Raw genomic sequence first — 19,681 nt, 5'->3', positions numbered from 1 at the left:
CTAAGTGCTCTCTGATGACACCGGTCTTAGGAACCGCCCAGTTTAGAAGCAAATCCCCATAGCAAACCTCTTCTACTCGATGCAGTTCCCGAGACAAACAGAGATGTCAGCAGAGAGCACTGTTGCCACAGAGAAAACAACAACTCAACTTCAGCTGCTGATAATTATTGAAAGGATTAAGATTTTTTAATAGAAGTAATTTAAAAATCTGTTTATCTTTCTGGAACCAGTTGATTAAAAAAAAAAAAGAAAAGTTTTTTCCTCTAATACCCCTTTAAAGGAGTAGTCCGGTTTAGGAAAATGTATTGTCTGATCACAGGGGTACAATCACTGGGACCCTTTGCGATCTCCTGCCCGTTGCCCCAGCTCTCCCAATACAGGGAGCTGTGTCGACCACTACATGGAGCAGTGACCGACACGCGCCCTCCATGCATCTCTATGGGAAAGCCGGAGATACTCAAGTACAGCGCTTCACCTCTCCCATAGAGATGCATGGAGGGCGCATAGAGATCACGGGGGTCCCAGAAGTCGGACCCTCCACCCCTGATCAGACACTTATCCAAGGTATAGGACTGTGGTCTCCAACCTGCGGACCCCCAGATGTGGCAAAACTACAACTCCCAGCATGCCCGGACAGCCAACGGCTGTTTTGCCACATCTGGAGGTCCGCAGGTTGAAGACCACTGGTATAGTGGATACATTTTTCTAAACTGGATTACCCCTTTCATGAATATTTCCTTTCACCTCCTACTATTATTTATTATTATTACTAATACTTTTCACCTATTCACTCAGAAGAAAAGTATATTAAAGTTGCAGGACTTGGAAGGAATTCAATACCACTAAATAGATATGTCAAAATATATTAGGCACTGAAGTCTGAGACCCCAGCTGTGAGGGGATGGGTCCCATTTATATACACTCGTCCTCCAGCCTATATCTATAGGGAATTACGATGTATTTGTACAAAACACATCCATATGGGTGAGCGTATATAAACTTACCACCCCCCCCCCCCCCCCCCCCCATCTGCTGCAGCGGTGGTCATCATAGGTCAGTACTAAGTATATGCTGCTCGTTTAGTACAACTGCTAGTAAATACAAGTCTGGTAAAAAGTAATCAACCCATCTATATTGTCAATTATTTATCCCATAGGGATAATAGATAATGTATTGACAGAATGTATAGTAATAGTCAGTGATTCTTGGACAGGACGTCAACTGATGAGAGGGGGGGGGGGGTTCCAGTTTTAATTTATGGGTGTATTAACACATACAGGATCTGCTGGGAAATTGAAGTTGAGTGTGAACACACCCTGAGGGTACGTTTACACAGGAGGATTTGTTTGCCAACTCGCAGCGTGTTTTCCGCTGCGAGTTTGAATAGAGGCAACAAATTTTCACTCACTGCGGAAAATCCCTTGGAGGCCCCATTGAAGTCAATAGGGTCTGTAGCAGATTTTCAACAGTGGAAATTCCGCAGCTAAAAATCTTCTGCGGAGAGCAAGCCTCCATTAAAACTCGCAGTCGGAAACACGATACACGCTTTCAATCAAATCCACTAGTGTTAACGTACCCTTTAAAGGGGTACTCCACTGGAAAACTTTTTTTTTTTTAAATCAACTGGTGCCTTAAAGTTAAACAGATTTGTAAATTACTCCTATTTAAAAATCTTAATCCTTCCAGTACTTATCAGCTGCTGTATACTCCACAGGAAGTTATTTTCTTTTTGAATTTCCTTTCTGTCTGACCAGAAGTGCTCTCTGCTGACACCTGCTGAGTGCTCTCTGCTGACACCTCTGTCCATATCAGGAACTGTCCAGAGTAGGAGCAAATCCCCATAGCAAATCTGTCCATTTTAGGAACTGTCCAGAGCAGGAGAGAAGTGTCAGCAGAGAGCACTGTGGTCAGAGAGAAAGGAAATTCAAAAAGAAAAGAACTTCCTGTGGAGCATACAGCAGCTGATAAGTACTGGAAGGGTTAAGATTTATAAATAGAAGTAATTTACAAATCTGTTTAACTTTCTGGCACAAGTTGGAAATTATTATTATTATTTTTTTTTTAAATCAACTGGTGCCAGAAAGTTAAACAGATTTGTAAATTACTTCTATTAAAAAATCTTAATCCTTCCAGTACTTTTTAGGGGCTATATACTACAGAAGAAATGCTTTTCTTTTTGGATTTCTCTGATGTCACGACCACAGTGGTCTCTGCTGTCCATTTTTGGAACTGTCCAGAGTAGGAGAAAATCCCCATATCAAATATATGCTGCACTGGACAGTTCCTAAAATGGACAGAGATGTCAGCAGAGAGCACTGTGGTCGTGACATCAGAGCAATCCAAAAAGAAAAGCATTTCCTCTGTAGTATACAGCCCCTAAAAAGTATTGGAAGGATTAAGATTTTTTTTTTTTTTATACAAGTGATTTACAAATCTGTTTAACTTTTTGGGACCAGTTGATTTAAAAAAATATATATATATTTCCACGGGAGTAACCCTTTAAGTACATGGGACCCTCTGCAGTACCCTGTATAGTCAGGTGACCGGGAGTGACCTGAGCAGCAAGACCCAATCAAGTGGGTGCAGCAATGAATCAGCACAGATGTCTCTCAGTATGGATGATGGTCCCAGATATCGGACCATACCTGTCGTACTACAATGGCATATTCTAGTGATAGGCCATCAATTTATGGGAACACCACTTTATGATCATTTCTATGGGAAAAATATTAGAAGCCACAATGCTAACTATCTTTTATAATACCGCTATATCTGTTCTGCCTCCCAGTAGTAAAACGGGTGCAAAAAAAATGAAAGCTGTTGCCCATATTAACTGATCATATTTACAGGGCTAAAAAAAAAATTATTATTTTTTCATACCTTTTATACATGAGCCCTGGTATATTTTAACAGAACAATTGAAATTCCATTATTAAAGATTTATATTTTATTACTGATTAATTGACTTTTAACATGCTAAGTAGTGATTTGTTTATACACGATAGAAGGTAATTCCTGTATTTACATCTGTCTCGCTCGCTGCTCCTTGGAGTGTTGGGTGTTAGGTGTTTAGGATTTTAATATGTCAGCACTTCTAGATAGACACCTAATGGGAGATTTATCAAGCTGGTTTATAGGAAGACCCCCCCCCCCACCACCACCACCACCCCCTGTTTTTATAATCTTACTATTTAACTTATATGAAGGAGATTTATAGCTTTCTTAATCCCATTTATATCCTCAGGTTATTTTATTTCAAAAATCCATCCTTTTTGTATGTTTTTATTTTGATTTTTTTTGTTGTTTTTTAATTCTGATGGGTCCAAAATTCTGTTCCAATTAATTTCTCATTGTATATAATGATCCGAGATCAGTTCTCCTCCCCCAGAGCCACAGATCACCCACATAAACCTACAGTAAAATATCGTTCTGGTTTCCTGCAGTCACCCCCTAAAGGTTTTATTGAAATAAACCTGCAGTGCGGAGGTAAAAATCTGCATCATGTCAATGTATGTCGCCAATTTGTGCAGGATTTTCCCAAAATAAATCTGCAGATTTTTCTTTTTCTGTTGGTAATTTGTCTAGTGTGCATTTACCCTAGCCCCTTCCACACATGGAAATTCCATTGCAGCAATCTACTGTTGTTTTTTTAAATGGGATTCTGCTGCACCATGCACGCAGCAGAATTACCGCAGTGGAAACATCTGGCACAGTAATTTCGATTCTGGACTCCGCAGGAAGAATTAAACTAGATCTGCATCCCGAGACACTTATCCCCTATGGAATAAGTATCTGATCCAAACACTGGGACCCCCCCGATCTCCTGTACAGGGCCGCGGCTGAAAGGTCCCTTCCATGTATCTCTATGGGAGAGGCAGGGATGCAGGGTTCGTGCCCGCCTCTCCCATAGAGCTGAATGGAGGGGGTGCATCATGGACCTCAGGTCAACCACACGCACATTAGCTGTGAACAGCCGCAGCAATGTCTGGTCCTCATACGGGAGATTGCGAGGGGGGGGTTCCCAGTGGGTCAGACCTGCGGATTGGGGATAAGTGGCTAAGACTGCAGTACTCCTTTTAACATGTCCATTCTTTCTGGGGAGTCTGCTCAGAAATTCATTGCTGTCTATGGAGATGGCTCATTTCCAAGCAATCCATGTTCTGCTGTCGCCTACAGCCAGCGAAATGTTCACCCAATCATTTTCCTGGTGGACATTCCGTTGTGTGAACATACCCTTAGGCTATTTTTTTTTTTTTTTTTTAGCAAAATGTCAATCTGGAAAACTTCCAGTGGACATTCCGCTCACAGAGGGTGCCGGCAGAAGGACTGCTTCGAGATAGGCCATCTCCATAGACTACATGTCAATTTTTTTCTGCAGTATTCGCTCAGCAATCCATTGCCAATTCTTTCTGCATAGGACAGAATCAGAATTTCTGCAGCAGATGTTTCCTCTCCGGACATTCTGCGGCAGATGTTTCCTCTGCGGACATTCCGTGGCGTGAACAAGGCCTTAGAGTGACATGTAGCATGCAGTTTCATAGTCAGGTTCACTGTATAAGTTTTATGCAGTGAGCTCCCTCTAGTGTTGGCTGCAGAAGGATTTTGCATTCATAATAAAGATCTAAACACTAAATGTTGGACCTAAAACTATAATTTAAGAAGGTTCGGATTTAAAGGGCTATTCCAGGAAAAAAAACTTTATATATATATATATATATATATATATATATATATATATCAACTGGCTCCAGAAAGTTAAATAGATTTGTAAATTACTTCTATCAAAAAAATCTTAATCCTTCCAATAATTATCAGCTGCTGAAGTTGAGTTGTTCTTTTCTGTCTGGCAACAGTGCTCTCTGCTGACATCTCTGCTTGTCTCGGGAACTGCACAGAGTAGAAGAGGTTTGCTATGGGGATTTGCTTCTACTTTGGACAGTTCCCGAGACACGTGTCATCAGAGGGCACCTAGACAGAAAAGAACAACTCAACTTCAGCAGCTAAAAAGTACTGAAAGGATTAAGATTTTTTTAATAGAAGTAATTTACAAATCTGTATAACTTTCTGGAGCCAGTTGATATATTAAAAAAAAAAAATTCCTGGATAAACCCTTTTAACCTCTTAAGGACCCATGACGTATGCATACGTCATGGGTCCCGGTCCTGCGATATAACGCGGGGTCACACGGTGACCCCGCATCATATCGCGGCGGGCCCGGCGTCATAGTGAAGCCGGGACCCGCCTCTAATAGCGCGCGGCACTGATCGCTGTGCCGCGCGCTATTAACCCTTTAGCCGCGCGCTCAAAGCTGAGCCGCGCGGCTAAAAACGAAAGTAAAAGTGCCCGGCTAGCTCAGGGAGCTGTTCGGGATCGCCGCGGTATAATCGCGGCATCCCGAACAGCTGTAGCACAGGAGGAGGTCTTCTTACCTTCTCCTGTGCTGTCCGATCGCCGAATGAATGCTTCAAGCCTGAGATCCAGGCTTGAGCATTCAATCGCCGAAAACACTGATTGATCCATTCCTATGGAGATGGATCAATCAGTGTAAAAGATCAGTTAATGCAATGTTATAGCCCTTTATGGGAGCTATAATGTTGCATAAGAAAAGTGTAAAAAAATCATTAACCCTTTCAATTATCCCTTCCCCTAATAAAAGTTTAAATCACCCGGCATTTCCAAAAATAAAAAAAACATTATGTAAATAATAATAAAAATAAACATATGTGGTATCGCCGCGTGCGGAAATGTCCGATTTATAAAAATATACCGCTTTTTAAACCGCTCGTTCAATGGCGTACGCGCAAAAAAATTCCAAAGTCCAAAATAGCGCATTTTTGATCACTTTTTATACCACAAAAAAGTGAATAAAAAGTGATCAAAAAGTCTGATCAGAACAAAAATGGTACCGATAAAAACTTCAGATGACGGCGCAAAAAATTAGTCCTCAAAGCGCCCTGAACACAGAAAAATAAAAAAGTTATAGGGGTCAAAAGATGACCATTTTAAACGTATAAATTTTCCTGCATGTATTCATGATTTTTTTCGGAAGTGATACAAATTCAAACCTATACAAGTAGGGTATCATTTTAACCGTATGGACCTACAGAATAAAGATAAGGTATCATTTTTGACAAAAAATGTACTGCGTAAAAATAGAAGCCCCCAAAACTTACAAAATAGAGTTTTTTCATCAATTTTGTCGCACATTGATTTTTTTTCCCGTTTCACCGTAGATTTTTGGGTAAAATGACTAATGTCATTACAAAGTAGAATTAGTGACGCAAAAATTAAGCCATTATATATAATTTTAGGTGAAAATTTTTAAGAGTTATGATTTTTTAAAGTTAAGGAGGAAAAATTGAAAATGAAAAAACGGAAAAAGCCCGGGTCCTTAAGGGGTTAATTTTGCCAAACCTTCTAAACATTTTTTCTGCCCACAAGTTAGTGGTAGTTCTACCTTGAAGACCTTAGTAGTCTGGAATGGACTGGTTGCTAGGGACTTGTTGTCTAACAACCTCTTTAAGAAGACTTGCTATAAATCCTGCAAAACTACAACTCCCAGCATGCCCGGACAGCCGTTGGCTGTCCGGGCATGCTAGGAGTTGTAGTTTTGCAACAGCTGGAGGCACTCTGGTTGGGAAACACTGGTATAGGTTATAGTGCAACATTTCAGGAGTTGGTCGGATAAATTCCAGCCATTGCATTGCCGGTATTTTTTTATATAAAAATACCGACTGTGCCGCTAAAAGGCTGCTGGGAGTTGTAGTTTTGCAACAGCTGGAGGCACACTGGTTGGGAAACACTGTCCTAACCCAATACTTTTCAATGACCCTACAAAAACCAAAACCGAATTGTTTACATGTGTAACCACTCATTCGGATGCTCTTGTATATGTTCTGGTATTTGTTTTTACAAGACTGACATGGAGTCATGTGTATGTATGTTTTATTTTGGGCGTTATTGTTTCACGCCTCACTTGCTCTAAATCCCCTTTGTAATATTTTCTATGATTCTTGCTCTGTTGGACCTGTAAATATTTAATTGTATATCCCTCAAGGCTAAAAAAAAAAAAATTCACATTTTTTTTTTTTTTTAAACATCTGTTGCTTTCAATGTATATTGTAGTACTGTGTTTTATGCCTATGTTTAATGTACGGTAATTGCTTGGATAAATGTTATACTTATTTTACAATACCATTTTACTGCAATTTATGTCCTTTGTATTACATGAGGGTACAAACGATCAACAATTTTGTGTCGACATACACACAACTTATGACACGGTTGTTGTGTTTTCCGGGGTTAGGATCTAATTGTAATTCTTAGGTTGGCCGTACACTTTTTAGACTGTCAGAAAAGGCCACCGATCGGATCAGTTGACTATGCAATGTGTATAAAGCCTCCTGATGCCACGTGTCGGGGGTGAGAAAGATCGGGCAGTTGGATTTTACCATGCCTGATCCTTTTGTTTAGGAGGCGGATAAGCTGCTGCTAGATGACTGTCTGGCAGCAGCTTACTCCCCTCTCCCCTTTTAGAACACATGCATACTTGCACAAGCTTCACATTATGGGGGGGAAAACCCACACGTTCGGCCTGTAATGAATCTAATCCGTATGGCCCACTCTACAATTGTGCTGTGCAATGGACTCTACTATCAGACCCTAGTCGAAACAGGTGACACCCGGTACTTGCCTCCCTGCAATGCGCTGAGATAGCAGGGTGATATACAGCAGCTCTGAATTTTAATAAATGCTTTACTACCAAATCCTAGCCATCTTCTAATAAGAAACAACCAACCAGAAAAAGGCCATGATGTAAATGGTGCAGCGATACCATGGTGGTGTAAAGTCCAGTATGACAGTGCTAGCCCCAGTGCCAAGTGCCAGTTATATGATCCTGATCCAGGAGCCAAGTGACAGTGATAAGGTTCTTAGCCTGGTGTCAGCTGCCAATCTTACGGTTCTTAGTGCCAGGTTTTAGTATTGCTATGAAAGCCCTTGTCATTAATGAGGTGATGCACTTTATGAAAATGTATCCCCTTTCAAAGGTATTTGGGGATAGGTGTCTGATCACATGGGGTCCGAGCACTGGGACCCCCTTGTGATCTCCTAAACGAAGCCTGGCCTCAGCGTCCTGCTGCTTCTTGCCAGTGCGCTCCTGTCCCCACCTTTGAAGACGCACTGGTGGTCAACAGAAGTGACTGCCCTCTCAGCCAGTCACCTTCAAGATGGGGCCCCGTCTCAGCCGGTGATTGGCTAAGCATGGGTGGGGGCGGCCAGAGCGTGCTGTGGAGAAGCAACAGACCCTGCATGCTGAGGCGAGAGCTGGGCCTTGTACAGGAGACCATGGTGGGGAGAGTCCTAGCGGTCAGACCACCCAACGATCAGACACTTATCCTATCCATTAAATAAGGGATACCCCTTTAAAGGCTTGTGCAATGCAGCCTCTATCCACTGCAGAACAGAGGTGTACACAGGTAAAGGCTCAATCTTTATGTTCATATTATGGCTCTAAAAAAAATTTGAGCAATTATACCAATGTATGAACTCTAATGCTCACCAGTATCTCCAGCTACATCTAGGGGGGTCTGAGAACAACATGGGTCTCAAAATCATCAGTTTAAAGTGTAATGCATTCAAAATGCAGACAGACTGATATGCTCATGTGAATTAAGCCTATATACTGTTTATCTCTTGTACCTTGTGCAGATAGAACTTTGATATATCCATAGCAGTCAGATCACTTTTTTAAGCTGTATATATAAATGTAAACCAATAAGTTGCTATGAGCAGCCACTCTACTTTACACTGTATATTTCCACAAAAAACTATGGCTCAAAACATGTGGCCATGTTGGCCATCGCAACCAGCGAATGACCGTGTTTCATTTTGTTTCAGTATAGTTATGGCCTCATTCGCATCACATTTTGGGGGTATGTTGCAGGTATAGGTCAGGATACCAGCAAAAAGCTGCCCATCGAAAACATTATAATATAGACACCTTTCGGCCAACGCCCCTCTATGGAGTGCAGTGCCTGTGAGGTAAGTAACGATACATAAAATACTGCCGCTCACCCACCTTACAGTAGAAGTATAGAAGACAGGCGACTCTTGAGAGTAGTACTGAGTGTGATGTGATATAATAGTGTAGCATGACCCTGAAGTAGAGTAGTTCACTGCCGAGTATGTTGGTGGCCGCTACATCTGTACATTTAGGAAATAGAATGAATTCAGTCAATAGCATTCTGCATTCAGTCCATTATACTCCAATGGGACCACAGCGGCATACAGCGGCATACTCTGATATGCCAACAATGTACCCCAGAAATGTGATGAGAAAGCTAAGCTCTGGTTACTTCTGAAAAAGTCTGGAGGCTAGAGTAGTCAATCATAGGTTGCTACTAGACAAAAAGAAAATTTTTAGGTCCCGAGGGTCAGGGATGACAATACTCACCGTGCCCGAGGAATGTGAGTGGAGATACATTTAGTTCTGTATGTATCACTGTCCACCCACCTTTCGATAAAAGCTAAAACTATGGATGACCTCACCCGCCCACCCATCCTCTCTTTATAAATAAGACACGGTTTATGGGAGTGTAGTCAGAATATTTAAGAAGGTGGAGCATGTGGAAAAATAAAAAACACAGTCAACCTTTTCTCCCGGCATTTATTGTTCAGTAAATATGGTTGTGACGCAAGAGACCCTCTGGGATACAGGCTATGCTACAAAGAAGAAACCTGATGAAATAAATTAGTTTTATGATATTTTCTCATGCGTGTGCAATTCGTATATGTTTTATATTATTATACTAATTACAGACTGTGCTGATATTCATCGGGAACGTGGTAAGGGGAAGAAAATGGAGTGGAAATCCTTTCAGATGTTAGAGGACAACATGTAACTTATTTCCCTCCATTTAATGCTAATGTTCTGACTGGAAAATTGATTTTATGACTGCAGGTATCAGCAGACTGTTCCGGAGCGTAGAAGTCCCACACGTGGTTTGGTTCTGTTATGGCCTCCAGTGGTGAGATGAAGACCATGATCATAAAATAATGCCATCTGGACCCTCGGCCAACCAAGCGTCTACCTCATGAACTGCTATCCATTCATAACCCAAGTGTGATTTCTGTTTTATCAAAGCCATGTTGAAAGGCCCTGGTACGTGTGGGACTGTTAAATGACTCCGCGTGTTGCTCTACTTCTCTGGAAGTCTAGCCCCTTACTCCGTAACGCAAAACACATGTGGATAATTTTTAGCTATAAAAAGTTTTAAAACAAAATCAAATTGTTTGGAGAAGGTTTTCAGGTCCTTGTTTTACGGTGTCTTTGTTCCCAGCCCTCGCTTATTACTTTATTGGGGGATGTTCTGCTTGAATTCATATCTCAGAATCTTGCACATGTAGCGTTACCACAATAATTATATTGCTCTTGTTTGAGGTTTGGACTTTTCCCGAACAGCGCTTATCACCAATTTTTGTATTGGGTTTTTTATTTTATAGGTTTATTTCAAGGCGAAGATTGAAGGATAAATAACGATAAGCAGTGCTTATTGAGGGAGGGAGTCATGTTGATGTATTTTCCCTCCTGAGATTGCAGACTTTAACTATCATAGTCTCTATGGAATTCCAGAAAATATTAAAATAATGAGATCTGGAGGAGGGTGATATCCGTGGATGCAAAAAATCAAGTATAGTCACTTTTCTAGTGTCAAATAATGGGTAGGGAAAGAAACAGAAAAGAAAAATAAGGCTGCATTCACACCACGTTTTGTACATACAGGTGCCAGATCGGGCAGGAGGAGGGGCAAACCGGGCGCTCCCTTACCCCAGCCGGATCAGCCCGTGACTCCATTTACTTTAATGAGCTGACCGGATTCAAACGGTGACTCCGGTCAGCTCAGTTTTGACCCGTATCCGGTTTTGGACCGGACCTAAAACCGTAGTATACTACGGTTTTAGGTCCGCTCAGGAAACCGCATATGGATCAAAACGGAGCCGACCGGAGTCACTGTTTGACTCCGGTCGGCTCATTAAAGTAAATGGAGTCACGGGCTGTTCCGGCTGGGGTACGGGAGCGCCCGGTTTGCCTCTCCCCCTGCCGGGTCCGGCACCCGTATGTAAAAAAACGTGGTGTGAATGCAGCCTACGAAATAAAATGAGGTTAGGTTAAGTAACTGATATGATGGTTAGGAACCCCTAGATCCTTGACCGCCACAAGGATTATGGAGGGTGAGTGCAAAGTACTAAGGTATGACCACAGCTTAACAGTAGAGAATAAATAAAATAGGTCCTACCTGCGCTAACTGGGAGGGAAGGAAAGAGAAGGAGGGAAAAGAAGGTATGGGATGGACAGTCCATCCAGTGGGGCCTAAATAATAGTACCCAGTGAGGACATTTTTGGCAACTAACAGAATGGTTATAGATAGGAAATCCACCAGGACCAGAGCCTTTGGAATCCATTGTGTTTTTCCAAGAAATTAGAGATGAGTTTCTAATTCAACATATATCAGGATCTTCTGGCCTCCGAAAAATGCAGGGTACCACTTTTCCAGCCATGGGCAATTGTTTGTTTGACAGCCAAAAAATACAAAGACAATAAATGTTTGTGATAGTTTGGGTATGATTGGAATTTGTCTGTTAATGTTAACTGTTTTTTTTTAAAATAGGTACCATTAGGGAAAAAATCAGAAAAGATATCCTAATCTATTGACTTTTGGGTATGCCCATCAGATATGAAGGATATTCCCAGTAGCTGGGCAACCACAGAAGCAGTTGGGGGAATATCCTGTGAGTGTCGGCAATACAAGCTGTTGTAAGGTACTACCTAGTTAATACTGGTAATTTGGTTTCAGTTATAAGGGTATTAAAGTTTGGTGGTATATTGAATGGAAGCCAATAGCTACTGAAGAGATAAGCACTTTTGCATGGATCATGAACTAAAAGGACACTTTTCTTCAGGCAGTAAATGATGGGTTAAGGGTTCTATGACATATGAGCAATGTATGGATAACAGTACATTTGTACACATTAAGAAGTCAGAGAGAGCAGACGGCCATAGACAAGACGCAGGAGAAAAGGGCCAACAGTAGAGCATCAGGAGCTTGAGACCAAGTGGAGGGTGTAGGAACATGTGAGTGTCACCAGAGAATGGGCTGTCTGATGCCAAGAATAGCATGGCAACAACTTATGATATAGTAACCTGGAGGTCTGCGTCCCATGTGCCCTACAGACTGGTAACAGAAAAGGATATCTAAAGCCCCCTAATATGATGACCACCACTGGTGTATGGCCTGATCTACTGCCTATGGAACTAACGTGAGCAGTAACATAACTTTGCACTCAATCATAAATGCTGTTTGACTAGAGAAATGTCAATTTGAAAAATATGAGGATAGCATTGTTTATTGCTATAAAAGCTGAATATTTTTGAATGGCTTTGCACTTAGTAAGACTGTAGTTTTAACAGATTTCTGGTACATCTTAGTGATAATCGCACACTTATGTACTTGGAAACTTCAAACCACAAAGGAACCAATTTCCCTTAAATGGTCTTTTTGTGAGGTGACAGGGTAAAGTTAAAAAGTGGCAAATTGTGCAATTATTTGAAAAGCTGAATTCTGACATTTTGCACCTTTTATAAGATTTCATACCTGAGCCCCAAGGTGTAGACATCCTAAATGTTAGAGTTCCAGAATGCTGGGTGTGCTTTTCTAAAAAGTGAGGGCTAATTGAATTAAATGAATGCCCTGCAGACCTCACACTCTCTCTTAAGACCAAATTTGCTTCTACTTGCTAAGCAATGTGTTGTAAACCCCTCAAGCAGCAAAAGGATTACTTGCAAAGTGTTATTTACAGAGTGCTATTTAGCTGAGATTTTTCCCCCCCATTTCAGTTAAGGAATGCATGAGTAGTTTTTCCATCTTTCCCTGTAAAGTATTTGACAAATACAGTATTTCCCATAAGTCACTGGAAGTTTAACATAGCACCTCATGACAAAGAACTCTGAATATCTGTAAAAAAAAAAAAGAAATGTTGCTCTACATAAAGAGGATCTAGGCTATAAGAAGCCTGCCAAGACCCTTAAACCGAGCTGGAGCACAGTGGGCAAGAACATACAGTGGTTTCACAGTATAGGTTCCACTCAGAACAGGCCTCGCCATGGTTGACCAAAGAAGTTGAGTGCACATGCTCAGTGTCATGTTCAGCTCATGTCTTTGGGAAATAGATGTGTGGATGCTCCAAGCATTACTGCAAAGGTAGAAGAGGTGAGGGGGCCGTCCTTACAGCTCAGACCATATACAGCGCACTGCAACAAGTTGATTTGCATGGCTGTTGTCCCAGAAGACCAGCCTTTTCTACAGATGATGCACAAGAAAACCTGCAAACTGTTTGCTGAAGACGAGTAGATTAGGACATGGATTTCTGAAACCTGTGGTCAAATGAGCCAAGATGAACTTATTTGGTTCAGATTTTACCAAGTGTGTGCATTATGGCAACCAGGTGAGGAGTATAACGACAAGTGTGTCTTACCTACAGTCAAGCATAGTGGTGGGAGGATCATAGTCTGGGGATGCATGAGTGCTGCTGGCACTTGGGGCTACAGATCATTGAGGGAACCATGAAAGCCAACAAGTATTGTGTTCTACTAAAGTGAGCATGATCCCCTCCATTCGGAAACTGGGCGGCAGGGCGGTACTCCAGTGAAATAGCATAAGGGGGAAGTGAAGTAGCACAATGGGCAATCAAGGGAAGGAATGAAGTGACAAGGGGGGGAGGGTAAAGTGGCACAGCTTGATATCAAGGGGGAGAATGAAGTGGCACAGGGGGTGATCAAGAGGGGAAATGAAATGGTAATTGGGAGATGAAAGGGGTTATGAAATGGCACAAGGTGATCAAGGGAGGGAGATGAAATGGCACAGGGAATTATCGGGGGGTGGGAATTAATAACGCAGTGGGAGGGTAGCAGCCACATTTTTAGTGCTGATTACTGGTATCAGCATTGTGTGTTGTAGGAGATGCGACGTGATACGTAAAATTGGCAGTAGAAATCCAACATGGCCTATCCTTCTCTTCTCCTCATCTGTGAAGGAAGAGTCAGAAGGCAGCCATACATATTAGACACCGATGGGTTTGGCAAAAAAAATTCTATGCAGTAAACTTGTGAAAGTCACTTCAAGAGGTGGTCAGATCAGTTGGTTTCAACCCCAAGAAACATTTTTTGGGCAGCTTTAGTTGATATTTTTCATCTCCCACTCTTTAAATCTATTGTGTCGGATGGGTCTTATTTTAATGATAGATTGAAGATGATGCTATCACTTACAGAGGGACATTATTGTTTGGTTTACTTTGGATTGTAATACTTTATTTTGCCATGTGTGGTAGCCAGAAAGGCATGTCAGTATGGGCCCAGTCCACAAAATGAAATCTTGCATACACAAAAATATCTTCTGGGAGTTGTGTCTATAAACCAGATGCCAGAAAAACAAAGCCCAACGCACTGATTCCCTATAAAAACATGGGGGGGATTTATCACCCTTTTTTTTTTTTTTTGTGAAATGTGCCCCTCCTTTACTTTTATTGAGTTCACCATGACCACCTCCCCCGGGAGAGAGTTCTACAGTCTCACTGCTCTTACAGTAAAGAACCCCCGTCTGTGCTGGTATAGAAACCTTCTTTCCTCTAAACGTAGAGGATGCCCCCTTGTTATAGATACAGTCCTAAATATAATATATTGTTATAGATACAGTACTAAATATCCTTTATTCAGATAATCTTTCTGGGTACTGTAGTCCTCCCATCCCCCTATTACTTTGGTTGCCCGTCTTTGAACCCTCTCCAGCTCCACTATATCTATATTGCTCAGGATTTAGCCTTGTATATCATTGCTATATTATACCAGGTTACTCATGTTATTTGCCGTTTCTCCTGCCCATGCCCTATTATGACAGTGTTGCCTGGCGGTGGGGGTCCAGCATATTGTTTTGTAGCATGAACTCTATTACATTCATTCCTTTGGAAGAATAGGGGAGACATTTAAACGCCATTCTCCTTTCTACCTTAATGGAAATGTGTATTTTATTCAACCAAATGAACTATGTAAATATATAAGAAGGTTTTCTGTCAATATACAAATTTCCACCCCTGGAATGTACGTGTGCTGGGCCTTGTGCCAGTTTGGAATGTTAATCATCAAAGTAAGTATGAGGGAGGAATGAGCATGGCCGGAAGCAATGTGACAATCATCCAGAAGCAGTAAGAAGGTGTCTTCCCAAAGGAACTGGTAAGAAATGTTTTTCTATTTGCACCACAAAAAAATAAATAAAAAAAAACAATCAATCAGAATCACGATATTCAAAAAGTCTCATATATTCATTCATTTTATGGACATTAGATTTACCCCAGAATGTAATATTAAGTGAACACTTGTGCACTGAACGCTCCTTGAAGTTGGTCCATTTCTCAGATGAGGGTCCTATCCATGTAATGGGACGATATAGAATATACTTTTGCTTCCTCTCACCAATTTTTGACTGCAAGCGTTCCTAATGGGGTTCTCCAGGATTAGAAGAATGGGGTCAACTTTGTTTCTCCAGAACAGTGCCACTCTTGCCTATAAACCTTGTTGGTGCCCATACTCTATGAAGGAATCCTCAGATAACATAACTGGAGGTCATATATGGAAGAAAAAAAAGAGAAAAACCAGCTCACCCCTATAAACTCACGTAGACTCCGGGGGACGTGGTGAGGATTAGGAAGCACAGACCAACAGCCCGAGCCCCATACTTGGTGTGAACAAGCTCAATGAAAAAAATATGAAAAAAATCCAACTCCCTAGAAACATATACTTAAAAGTCCCAAATTTATTCTAACATGATTAAAAATAGAAATACCAAATGTTAAAGGGGTACTCCGCCCCTAGACATCTTATCCCCTATCCAAAGGATAGGGGATAAGATGTCAGATCGCCGCGGTCCCGCTGCTGGGGAGCCCTGAGATCCCCGCTGCAGCACCCCGCTCTCATTACAGAGTTCGCTCTACACGTAATGATGGGCAGTACAGGGGCCGGAGCATCGTTATGTCATGGCTCCGCCCCTTTCAATACAAGTCTATGGCAGGGGGTGTGGTGGTCGTCACGCCCCCTCCCATAGACTTGCATTAAGGGGACGGGCCGTGATGTCACGAGGGGCGGGGCCATGACGTCACGCTGCTCCTTCCCCCATATCGCCCGTCATTACGCACAGAGCGAACTCGCTCTGTGCTGTAATGAGAGCGGGGTGCCGCAGCGGCGATCCCCGGGCTCCCCAGCAGCTGGACCGCGGCGATCTGACATCTTATCCCCTATCCTTTGGATAGGGGATAAGACGTCTAGGGGCAGAGTACCCCTTTAAAAGCTGAGCAGGAATTCCAACGCGTTTTGAATCGACTGGTTCTTAAAAATGCCATGACTAAGAACCAGAAGGTTTGAAACGCGTCAGTTTTTCTGCTCAGCTTTTAACATTTGGTATTTCTATTTTTAATCATGTTGGAATAAATTTTGGGCTTTTAAGTATATTTTTCTAGGGAGCTAGATTTAAAAAAAAATATTTTTTCTATGACAACTGGAGGTCACTCATTCAAAAACCTTGGTTATTAGCCAGAGCAGAAAACTGCTACAAAAGCATCTAATTTCCTGGAGGACCCACTATGTCTTTATACTACCCAGAAAACCTACTGATTTTAATATGAACTGTGTAATACCTTATTTTGCCTGTGGTGGTGCTGCATTGGAGTTGAACACTCGCATCAGATTCCAAGTTTTCTACTGTTTACTGGAGTTCCCAATGGCAGCACTAGTGACCAGCTTATCTTCTGGGGGCACCTCTAAGGCTAAGTTTCCATTTGGGTTTTTTCTGGCAGTTTTTGGATATCTGCCACTGCAGTTTTTAAGCCAAAGTCAGAAGTGGATCCATAAGGAAGGAGAAGTATAAGTCTTTCCTTTATATTTCCCATTCCTTTTGAATACACTTCTGACTTTGGCTCAAAAACTGCAGTGGCAGATATCCAAAAACTGCCAGAAAAAAAAACAAGTGGAAACTTAGCCTAACACTAAAGGGCGTTTCCACTCCTTTTAAATGTGACCTTCTTCAGCAGATTCAATTAATACACAAAAATAATATTAATCAGGAGTGTAATAATACCAAGTGACGGAGAAGGGGCTCTATCCGGGGACTCCAGGGCCTCAGAACATTTACAATGAGTATTGGTACAAAAGGAATGCCTAGGAGCAAGGGGCAGAGGAGAGTCTACCTACTATGAGGTGGAAACAGGGTGACTAAATACACTGCTCAAAAAAATAAAGTGAACACTTAAACAACACCATGTAACTCCAAGTCAATAACACTTCTGTGAAATCACACTGTCCACTCAGGAAGAACACTGATTGACAATCAATTTCACATGCTGTTGTGCAAATGGAACAGAAAACAGGTGGAAATTATAGTCAATTAGCAAGACACCGCCAATAAAGGAGTGGTTCTGCAGGTGGTGACCACAGACCACTTCTCAGTTCCTATGCTTCCTGGCTGATGTTTTAGTCCCTTTTGAATGCTGGCAGTGCTTTCACCCTAGTGGTAGCATGAGACAGGTCTACAACGCACACAAGTGGCTCAGATAGTGCAGCTCATCCAGGATGGCACATCAATTCGAGCTATATCTGTCAGCGTAGTGTCCAGAGCATGGAGGCACTACCAGGAGACGTGGAGGAGGGCAACAACACAGCAACAGGACCGCTACCTCGCCTTTGTGCAAGGAGGAGCACTGCAAGAGCCCTGCAAAATGACCTCCAACGGCCACAAATGTGCGTGTGTCCACTCAGACAGTGAGAAATAGACTCCATGTGGGTGGTTAGAGGGCCCGACATCCACAGGTGGGGGTTCTACTTACAGCCCTACACCATGCAGGATGCCGTGGAGAACGTTCTGGAGAATCCGATTGAGCACATCTGGGACATCATGTCTCGCTCCATCCACCACAGACTGTCCAAGAGTTGGCGGATGCTTTAGTCCAGGTCTGGGAGGACATTCCTCAGGAGACCATCCGCCACCTCATCAGGAGCATGCCCAGGCGTTGTAGGGAGGTCATACGGGCATGTGGAGGCTACACACACTACTGAACCTCATTGTGATTTGTTTTAAGGACATTACATCAAAGTTGGATCAGCCTGTAGTGGGGTTTTCCACTTTGATTTTGAGTGTGACTCCATATCCAGACCTCCATGGGTTTTTTTGTTGTCAGCACATTCACCTATGTAAAGACGAAAGTATTTCATACGATTAGTTCATTCATGCATATCTAGGATGTGTTATCTTAGTGTTCCCTAAATTTTTTGAGCGGTGTACAATACAGGGCCCAATGGGAGTATAATTACAGTATGGGGGTCCAACATTTTCAGTGGGGCCTAGGACTCTAGTTACACCACTGATCTGAATATTTCATATCATATCCACTATATTATGAATACATGAGTATTAGTGATGTGTACACTACGGGGGAAAACCTGTTATGAAAAAGTTGCTGAGTTGCCCATAGCAACCAATCAGATCGCTTCTTTAATTTTTCAGAGGCCTTTTCAAAAATGAAAGCCGCGATCTGATTGGTTGCTATGAGCAACTCAGCAACTTTTCCTCTGGACAGGTTTTGTTAAATCTCCCCCTGTGACTGAGTTTCTGGTTCACTGTGCAGTGATGTATTTGCTGACTTGTCATAATGGCAGACAATAGTCCTGAGGCATCATTCTTTCAGTAAAAAATATTTTAGTGTTGAATGTGTAGCACATAAATGAAGTGCTACAGATGGAAGGCTGGATGTATGGTGTCTCTTCATATATGGATTATATCTTTAAAAAAATATTCAAGGTGACAAAGTTTACAGATATTCAGCACAGATGCCTGTTAGTACAGTGCATAGTGAAAGTATTCGGCCCCCTTGAACTTCTCGACCTTTTGTCACATTTCAGGCTTCAAACATAAAGATATAAAACTGTAATTTTTTGTGAAGAATCAACAACAAGTGGGACACAATCATGAAGTGGAGCGAAATTTATTGGATATTTAAAACTTTTTTAACAAATAAAAATCTGAAAAATTGGGCGTGCAAAATTATTCAGCCGCCTTAAATTACTACTTTGTAGCGCCACCTTTTGCTGCGATTACAGCTGTAAGTTGCTTGGGGTAGGTCTCTATCAGTTTTGCACATGGAGAGACTGAAATTTTTGCCCATTCCTCCTTGCAGAACAGCTGGAGCTCAGTGAGGTTGGATGGAGAGCGTTTGTGAACAGCTGGAGCTCAGTGAGGTTGGATGGAGAGCGTTTGTGAACAGCTGGAGCTCAGTGAGGTTGGATGGAGAGCGTTTGTGAAAAGCAGTTTTCAGTTCTTTCCACAGATTCTCGATTGGATTCAGGTTTGGACTTTGACTTGGCCATTCTAACACCTGGATATGTTTATTTGTGAACCATTCCATTGTAGATTTTTCTTTATGTTTTGGATCATTGACTTGTTGGAAGACAAATCTCCGTCCCAGTCTCAGGTCTTTTGCAGACCCCATCAGGTTTTCTTCCAGAATGGTCCTGTATTTGGCTCCATCCATCTTTCCATCAATTTTAACCATCTTCCCTGTCCCTGCTGAAGAAAAGCCCAAACCA

General features: G+C 42.0%; 1 protein-coding gene across 1 annotated transcript in view; it reads left to right on the top strand.

Moving 5' to 3' along the window:
- The window catches only part of LOC130293950 (kinesin-like protein KIF18B), a 78,665-nt gene extending 68,419 nt beyond the window's left edge, over nt 1–10,246 (top strand). Inside the window, exon 17 of the transcript XR_008848332.1 lies at nt 9,962–10,246. The gene's annotated coding sequence lies outside the window, so the exon portion shown is untranslated. The remainder of the gene's footprint in view (nt 1–9,961) is intronic.
- The last annotated feature ends 9,435 nt before the right edge of the window (nt 10,247–19,681 follow it).

Source organism: Hyla sarda, chromosome 10 (genome assembly GCF_029499605.1).
Source record: "Hyla sarda isolate aHylSar1 chromosome 10, aHylSar1.hap1, whole genome shotgun sequence".
In the NCBI taxonomy this organism is placed as follows: Eukaryota; Metazoa; Chordata; class Amphibia; order Anura; family Hylidae; genus Hyla; species Hyla sarda.
The sequence above is the reverse complement of the archived record's forward strand: the minus strand, read 5'-3'. Positions and strand labels throughout refer to the sequence as shown.